This window comes from Chrysochloris asiatica, unplaced genomic scaffold (genome assembly GCF_000296735.1).
Source record: "Chrysochloris asiatica unplaced genomic scaffold, ChrAsi1.0 scaffold00295, whole genome shotgun sequence".
Classification (NCBI taxonomy): Eukaryota; Metazoa; Chordata; class Mammalia; order Afrosoricida; family Chrysochloridae; genus Chrysochloris; species Chrysochloris asiatica.
In genome coordinates this window covers 1212099-1220351 of record NW_006408813.1, presented here as the reverse complement: position 1 = coordinate 1220351, position 8253 = coordinate 1212099, and positions in this window count along the sequence as shown.

Sequence of the window (8253 nt, the reverse complement as noted above, 5' to 3'; positions counted from 1 at the left end):
AAAGGCACAGAGTGACTGGCTTACAAGTTTTCAAGAGGAAGTTTAATTTAAGAGTGTGCGGGGGATGATAGAGTCCCCACTGAATAGTTTTCATCTTGTCTAGATAGGTCTGGTGAAAAGAGATGGGATAAGATTCTTATGATTAAATAGTGAGTAATTGTTATCATGAAGAATTGTGATTGTCGCAACTGTAAACGTAGAAGTTTTGTAACAAAAAGTGGGGAGTAGTTAATCTTACAGTCCAGAAAGAGACAACCCTGGAACCATCAAAGGAGAAGAGCATGAGCAGAATGTGGGACACTATCCAGAGAAGCAGTGACACCAGAGATGGAGACAGATGGGGACATGGAGAAAGAGAGCAGCAGAGGACTCTAGATTCATGCAAAGAGAAAGGCTATGTGATGGCAACCAAGAGGCAGGCTTGCAGAACATGCCCTTTGGTTGTGTAAATGATTGTATATTCCTGAGTGTTTTGTGTACATTCAAACAACAACAACAACAACAAAAACAAACCCAGAGGAAATAGAAGAAAATACTGTGGAATGATGATGCATGGAGGAGATTATAATCATTGCAATGAAACAATGAGTGTAAAACTGATGTTCTCCCATGTAAACTATCACTTAATTCACAATAAAAACTTAAAAGAAAACTTCATATAAGTGGAGGAGATCTCAGGAACCTCAGGGACTGATGCTTTAGAGACAAAGGAACAGTTTAGAAAACAGGATGGACAGGAAATCATGTGAGAGCGAGCGAGAAGAGGACTGAGTGCATGCCACTTCCAACTGTGTGTTCTTCAGCAGGTGGTCTACACTTTCTGGGCCCCAGTTTCTTCATGGAGTGCAGGGGTGGGAAATGTTCGGCCAGTGGGCCTTATATGGCCCATGAAATAATTTGATCTGGCTGTGCTAAGGCAACCTCAGTTCCATTCATCATATTAGGGGTGAGTTAATTAAATGTTTGGCCATGCAAAGCAGGCTAATTTTTAACTTGATAATTTTGTATAGCCTGTGAATGACGTTATTAATATCCTAATGGTCCTTGGCAGAAAGAACATTTCCCACCTCCGATCTAGAAGGTAGATAATTTTTTGAGATTTCTCTAAGTGTCCAGAGTTTATGATTAATTAAAATTCTGACTTTCTTATGATCGTATAAGAAAAGCAGCTGAAATAAAAATAGCTTTATGTGTAGCAAGTTTACCAATTTCCAGAGAACTGGATATGAACCAGCACTATCATAAATTTATGTGAGAAAAGCAGAAGCTGTCTGTTTGGCACAAAAACTGCAAAAACATGTGTTAATCAAAAAGTCATCTCCTCTTACTAATTAAAGCATCTGCAAGAAATCCAAATACAGACGAAATTGTCTAGCATAAGTGTGTGGGATGTAGTAGTGGAAAGAGCATAGATTTGGAGTTTGTAGTTCAAATCATGACTTCACCACTTACTACTTCTGTGGCTTTAGGGAACATACTTGCCTTTCTGGGCCTTAGTTTCCTCACTTATAAAATAATATCCATTTCTCCAGATTGTTGTGAGAAGTAAATGAGAAACTATAGCTAAATCCCAGCAGATGCTCACTAAGTTAGACCTTTCCTCTTCCCACCCACTCCCCCAACATAAGGCATAGAAATCTTAGTCGCTGCTCTACAGCAATGTGTAATCTAGTGATCAAATCAACAATTGCATATTTCAAAACAATTAGGTAACAGTGCCAGAGGGCAGATGATTGGAAAAGACCAAAAGGGATTGAAAAAGACTGAAGTGGTTATGGAAGCCTCATCGGTGGTGGTGGCTGTGTGCCAATGAGTTGGTTCTGACTCATAGCGACCCTGTATAGGGTTTCTGAGGCTATAAATCCTTACCAGAGCAGAAAGCCTTATCTTTCTCCTTTGGAGTGGCTGGTAGATTTGAACTGCTGACCTTGCAGTTAGCAGCCCAAGTGGTAAGCCACTACACTTCCAGGGCTTCTTGTAGAAGAAGTAGGTTTAACTAAAGCACACCTCATTTTTATCTTTGCAGTTTATATTGTGTATAAGGAATCATTGTCTGTAGTGAGAATTTTTTGTCCCAAGTATACAGATAAGGATATGGACTCAGAGAATGCAGTCTGTAGTTACACAGTTTATAAATAGAAGATCTGGGACTTGAGTTCAGGTTTTCTGGTTCCAGGTCCAGTGCTTTTTCTAAATCAAAGATGATGAATTTATAGGGAGGGAGAATAAGGAATAAGATATAGCATGAACAGAGACACTCGTTCCCCCAAAGCAGACCTCATCTTTTCACTATACATTTTATTAACCCAGGTACATCTATTTTGTCTTCCTTGTTGTAGTAATCTGTTATTTGGGAAAATCTTTAATTTTCCCAAGCTCAAAGACTAGCTCCCAACCTTTTTAAGAGTTTGCTCATGTACTTTTCCTATTTCTCTCTTTTCAGAAGAGTTCTCCCTAGTTGCTGTCTCTCCCTCTCACCTTCCCTTCCCTCTTCTTCTCAGGTTCCCAATTCCACCACTTAAAAATCAAGGCCAATGATGATCCTTATCTTTGCAAAATCCAAAAATTCTCAGTTTTCAACTTTCTCCACTTCTAACAGTATTTACCATGGCAAAGTAGTCTTCTCTTCTGAAACTTCATTCTTATCTAGACTTTCTTGTTTTGTTTTGCTTTGTTTTTTACTCTTTGGCCATTCCTCCTTAATCTTCTTTGATAACTTCTCTTTCTCTTGACTTTTAAGTTGAAGTATCCAAAGTTCAATATTGAGACCTTTCTTTTCTTTATCGATACCACTGTCTTTCTGTTATTATCTATTCCCACAGCTCTAAGTAACATACATAGAAAGCACAGTGGCTGGTCGTCTTTTATCTCTAAACTGCCCATTTTTTACAGCCCTACTCCACATCTACAGTTAAAGGTTTAATTTGTTGTTACGTGCTGTCAAGTCAGTTCCGACTCATAGCAACACTGTATAGGGTTTCTGGAGAGTCGCTGGTAGGTTTGAAGTGCCAACCTTGCAGTTAGCTGTCCAGTGATTATCCTACAGCACAGCACAAGGAATCCATAGGTATCTTTAATTTAATGTGGAAAACCCAGTATCTTTCTGTCTCCAAGACTCATGCTCTTAACTATTGCACTAAATCAAAGCATTTCTATGTACACTTCTATTAATATTTTTTACTTTGGTCTATTTGTTTTTGTTCTTATTAAAATACTGTGACTCATACTATACTTGAGGGTTTTTGTTTTTTTTGTGGTTTTTTTTTTCATTTGAAGTACTGTTGGGACAAATATTCTCATAATGTACTTTGGCAATTAACTTTTTAAAACCTAAACACAGTTCTTTCACTTAATCCATGTTAAATTTCATCTTCTTGATTTTGACATCTCCTTATAGCATACCAATATTTCAAGACTTTCTTCCCAATACTTGTATCTTTTATAAGTGTCTATTTTATATGTGTCTATTTTTTATCTAAGATGAGTTTTTCTGCTCCCATAAAGATTTACAGCCATGGTCACCATGAATTGGAAGTGACTCAATGGCAGTGGGTTTGTCTTGGGTTATTTTCAGCTAAGCCACTGATTTTTAAAAATAATTTGACAGGTGTAAGATCAAGAGAAGAACTCTGTGACATTCTAATGGAGACCTTGTGACAAGTTGTCCTCAATTCATTAATCTACAGTCTGGGTACAGTTATCCAACCAGTTACAGATATAGCTGTTCCAACAACCATCTAGCTTTATATCACATATGTTCTCTAAGATGTCATATGAGACTTTGTCAAATTCTCTGCTGGAACAGAGCTATTACAAAATGATAGAGAGGTAACTGTGAGAATGGGAGAAGAAAAAGAAAAGATGTTTCAAAGGAACATGAATGCAATGGAATTTAACTAAGAGAAGAGAAAAGATTTCACCTTAATATTCCATGGATTGCAATGTTTTGTTATGTTTTTGTCTACACAGTGAGTTTAAAAATGTGATAGTTTGTTCAAAAATGTCTCAACACAAAAGAACACATACTGCATGATTCCATTTATATGAAGTTCTAAGTAAGAATCAGTTGAGAAGGGGCAAGTTTATGAGGTGATGGAAATGTTCTATATCTTGATAAGTATTTGGGTTATGCAAGAGTATGTATTTGTCAAAATGCATTAAATGCTATATTTAATAATTGTGCATATCCCTTTTATAAAATTTACCTAAAAAATAAGATGGAAATACTAATGTACAAATATTTAGCTCTGTTGTTAATTGCTATCCAGTCATTTCTGACTGTATAGGGTTTCCAGGGAGTGGCTGATGGGTTTGAACCACCAATTCTGTAGTTAGTTGTCCAATGCTGATCCTACAGTGTCACACCTGGACTCCATGTGCTTAAGTATTTAGGGAAAAGTGTCTGGTATCTATAACATACTATGATTATACACACACACATGAGGGTTGGTAAAACATTATCTACATCTTGGCTGTAAAATTTATTTTAATAAACTTTTATAAAAGACAAATAAATCATTTTTCAACAGAATCTCATTGCTTTTCAATACACTTTGTCCATCTGTCAAAAAACTTTTGTATATTCTTATTTTAAAAAATGTTTTAAACTGAGCTATGAATGCACTACTTTCTTCACTTCATCCGAGGTGAATCTTTGTTCTCAAAGGGCTGCTTTCAAGGGACCAAAAAAGTGAAAGTCCAATGGAGCAAGTCAGGACTATAGGGAGGATGCTTTAACACCTCAAAATGAAGTTTTTGCAGAGTGTCAACAGTGTTCACAAAGGTGTGAGGATATGCATTGTCATACAAGATCCCAACTCCCTTGGATACCAGTCCTCTACTTTTAATCCAAAATTAAGCCTTCAGCTCTTCATTGAGCATCTCACTAATTCATTAATCTACAGTCTGGGTATGGTTATCCAACAAGCACTGTTGATTGTTGAACCTTTTTCCTGATAGTGTTCCAATACTGGCTCTTGAAACCTCTAGAAAACTGTAAGCATCAATTTTCCAGTTGACTTCTGAATTTTTTCTTGGCAATTGGAGATGTTTCTATTCTATACCCTGTCATTTACTCTCAGACGCATAGTGATGAATCCATGTTTCATCACCAGTTAACAATTTTTTAAAAGAAACTTTTATCTTCCTTAAAGTATCAGTCCAAATTTTGTTTGAACCTGTCCAAACACTTTTGTTTATGTTCTTCCATGAGTGGTTTTAGTTCCCATCTACCACAAACTTTGCAAAACCAGAAAATCTGTCATGGATTCTTTCACAGGCAAAGCCAAGGCTGATTTGCAAATGATTTGCCACATAATCCACTGTCACTCATATATTTCAACAAACTGCTACGGAACTGAAAGCACTCACTCATCTATGCCAAGAAATTTGGAAGAAAATGACCTTGCCAACTGACTGAAAGAGATCTGTGTTTGTGCCCATTCCAAAGAGATGTGACCCAACAGAATGTGGAAATCATCAGACAGTATCATTGATATCCTATGCAGAAATGGCTGCAACCATACACTGACAGAGGACTGCTAGTGGTTCAAGCTAGATGCAGAAGAGGACATGGAACAAGGGATATCATTGCTGATATCAAATGGATCTTGGCTGAAAGCAGAGAATACCAGAAAGATGTATACCTGTCCTTTATTGACCATGCAAAGGCTTTCAGTTGTGAGGATCATGATGAGTTTTGGACAACATTGCAAAGTATGAGTATTCCAGAGCACTTAATTGTGCTCATGAGGAATCTGTACATGGACCAAGAGGCAGTTGTTCGAACAGAACATGGGAACACTAAATGTTCCCATTTAAGAGGACTTAAAATACTTACTGATGAAGATCAAAGACCACAGCCTTCAGTATGGCTTGCACCGCAATGTAAAGAAAACAAAAAATCCTCACCACTGGGCCAATAAACAACATCCATATAAATGGAGAAAAGATTGAAGTTGTCAAAGACTCCATTTGCTAGGATCAGACATCAACATTCATGGAAGCAGCAGTCAAGAAATCTGTTGCACAAGAACTCTGTAAAGTGCTGAAGAGCAAAGATGGCAGTTTGTGGGCTAAGGTGCTGCCTGACCAAGTTATGGTATTTTCAATAAACTCACATGCATAAGAAAGTTGGACAATGAATAAGGAAGACTATAGAATTGATGCATTTGAGTTATGGTGTTGGAGGAGAATATTGAAAGTACCATGGACTGTCAAAAGAACAAATAAATCTGTGTTGGAAGAAGTACAGCCAGGCTGCTCCTTGGGAGCCAGGATGGACAGACTTTGTCTCTCATACTTCGGATTGTAATATCAAGAGGGACCAGTCACTGGAGAAGGTTATCATGTTTGGTAAAGAGAAGGTTGGAGAAAAAGAGGAAGACTCCTATGAGATGGATGGGCCCAAGCATCATAATGATTGTGAGGTTGGCCCAGGACTGGGCAGTGTTTCGTTATGTTGTGTATAAGGTCGATACAAGTTGGTACTGACTCGATGGCATCTAAGATATATATATACCTAAGAGTACTGGTATGGTGCTGTAGTATAATGTAGTACTTGACCACAAGGTTGGTTTGAATCACAAGGTCAGCGGTTTAAACTTACCAGTTGCTCCTTGGTAATGCTATACATGGTTGTTATAAATAAGGATTCACTCAATGACTCATATATAGTCACTATGAGTCAGAATCTACTCCAAGGTATTTTGGAGTATATGATATACGATATATGAGGGGGCTTCAAAAAGTTCATGGAAAAATGGTATTAAAAGATAGTGGAATTTTCCACAAACTTTTTCTTTTAACTTTTTATTGTGCATTGAATGTGAAGGATTATAGAGTAGATCATCAGTCTTACATTCAACAAATCATACACTTCATTTCATTTAAATAATTACAATTCCATCCATGTACCATCAGTTAACAGTATTTACTTCTATTGCCTTTAACCCTTGCACTCCTCCCTGTATCCTCCCCTATCTTCATCTTTTCTTATACCAACCTCCCTCTTTTTTTATATTGCCTTCCTTGTCACCCAATGAACTTTTTGAAGGCCCCTTGCATACATATGATAAATCAAGATCAATAAATTTTAATTTTAATCTAAGTTGTGGGTATATGAATGTTGACTGTAAAAGACTTTCAAATTTTCTTTATATGCTTGAATAAAATGTTGAGACTAAAACATAGGATAAAAATATTTGATCAGTTATTTAAATTTAAAAATTAAAAGATTTACCAGTAAAATTGAGATGTCTGTTTTGAAAGAAGTCCAGTCAGATTTTTCCTTAATATCAAAGATGTCAAGACTTAGAAAGGTGAAAGATCTGGCAAGACAAGCTGTTTCCATGACTGGAACTGAGTAATGCACTACAGGTCTCATCATCTCCTGTTTCTTCAGTTGGAAGTAATTGCACTTTTTTTCTCTTAGATATGGCCTGCTTCACTTAAGGTGATTTTCCTGAAACCTTGTACATAGCTGAGTTTTTTGTCCCTGACTGCCTGGTCCTGTGCCATCCTCAGAATTATGTTTGAGACAACCGTTACAGCCACTGTGTCTGTCCATCTCATCGGGGTCTATTTCTGTTTTGCTGACCCTCCACTTTACCAAGTACTATGTCCTCCAGGGACTAGTTCTGGCTGATAACATGTCCAAATAACATGAGGTGAAGTTTCACCACTCTTGCTGCTAAGGTACATTCTGGCTGTACTTCCAAGGCACATGTGTTTGTTCTTCTGGTGTTGTTATTGTTAAGTGTCATCAAGTTGGTTCCAACGCATAGTGACCCTGTATAGGGTTTCTAAAGAGCACCAGTGTATTTAAACTGCCAACCTTGTGGTTTGCAGTTCAGTGCTGATCCTACAGTGCCACACCAGGAGGCTGTTCTGGTAGTCTATGATATATTCAATATTCTTTGCCAACACCATAATTCAAATGCATTAATTCTCTGGTCTTCCTTTCTCATGTTCAGCTTTGACATAATATGTTGTTGTTGTTGTTAGGTGCCATCGAGTCGATACCGACCCATAGCAAACGAAACACTGCCTGATCCTGAGCCAACCTCACTACTCTTGCCACACTTGAGTCCATTGATGCTGCCACTAGGCCAATCCATCTTGTTGGGGGCATTCCTCTTTTTCTCTGACCCTCCATCTTACCAAACATGATATCCTTCTACAGCGACTGTTCCTTCCTGACAATATGTCCAAAATATGAAAGACGAAGTTTGGCCATCTTGGTCTCTAAGGAGC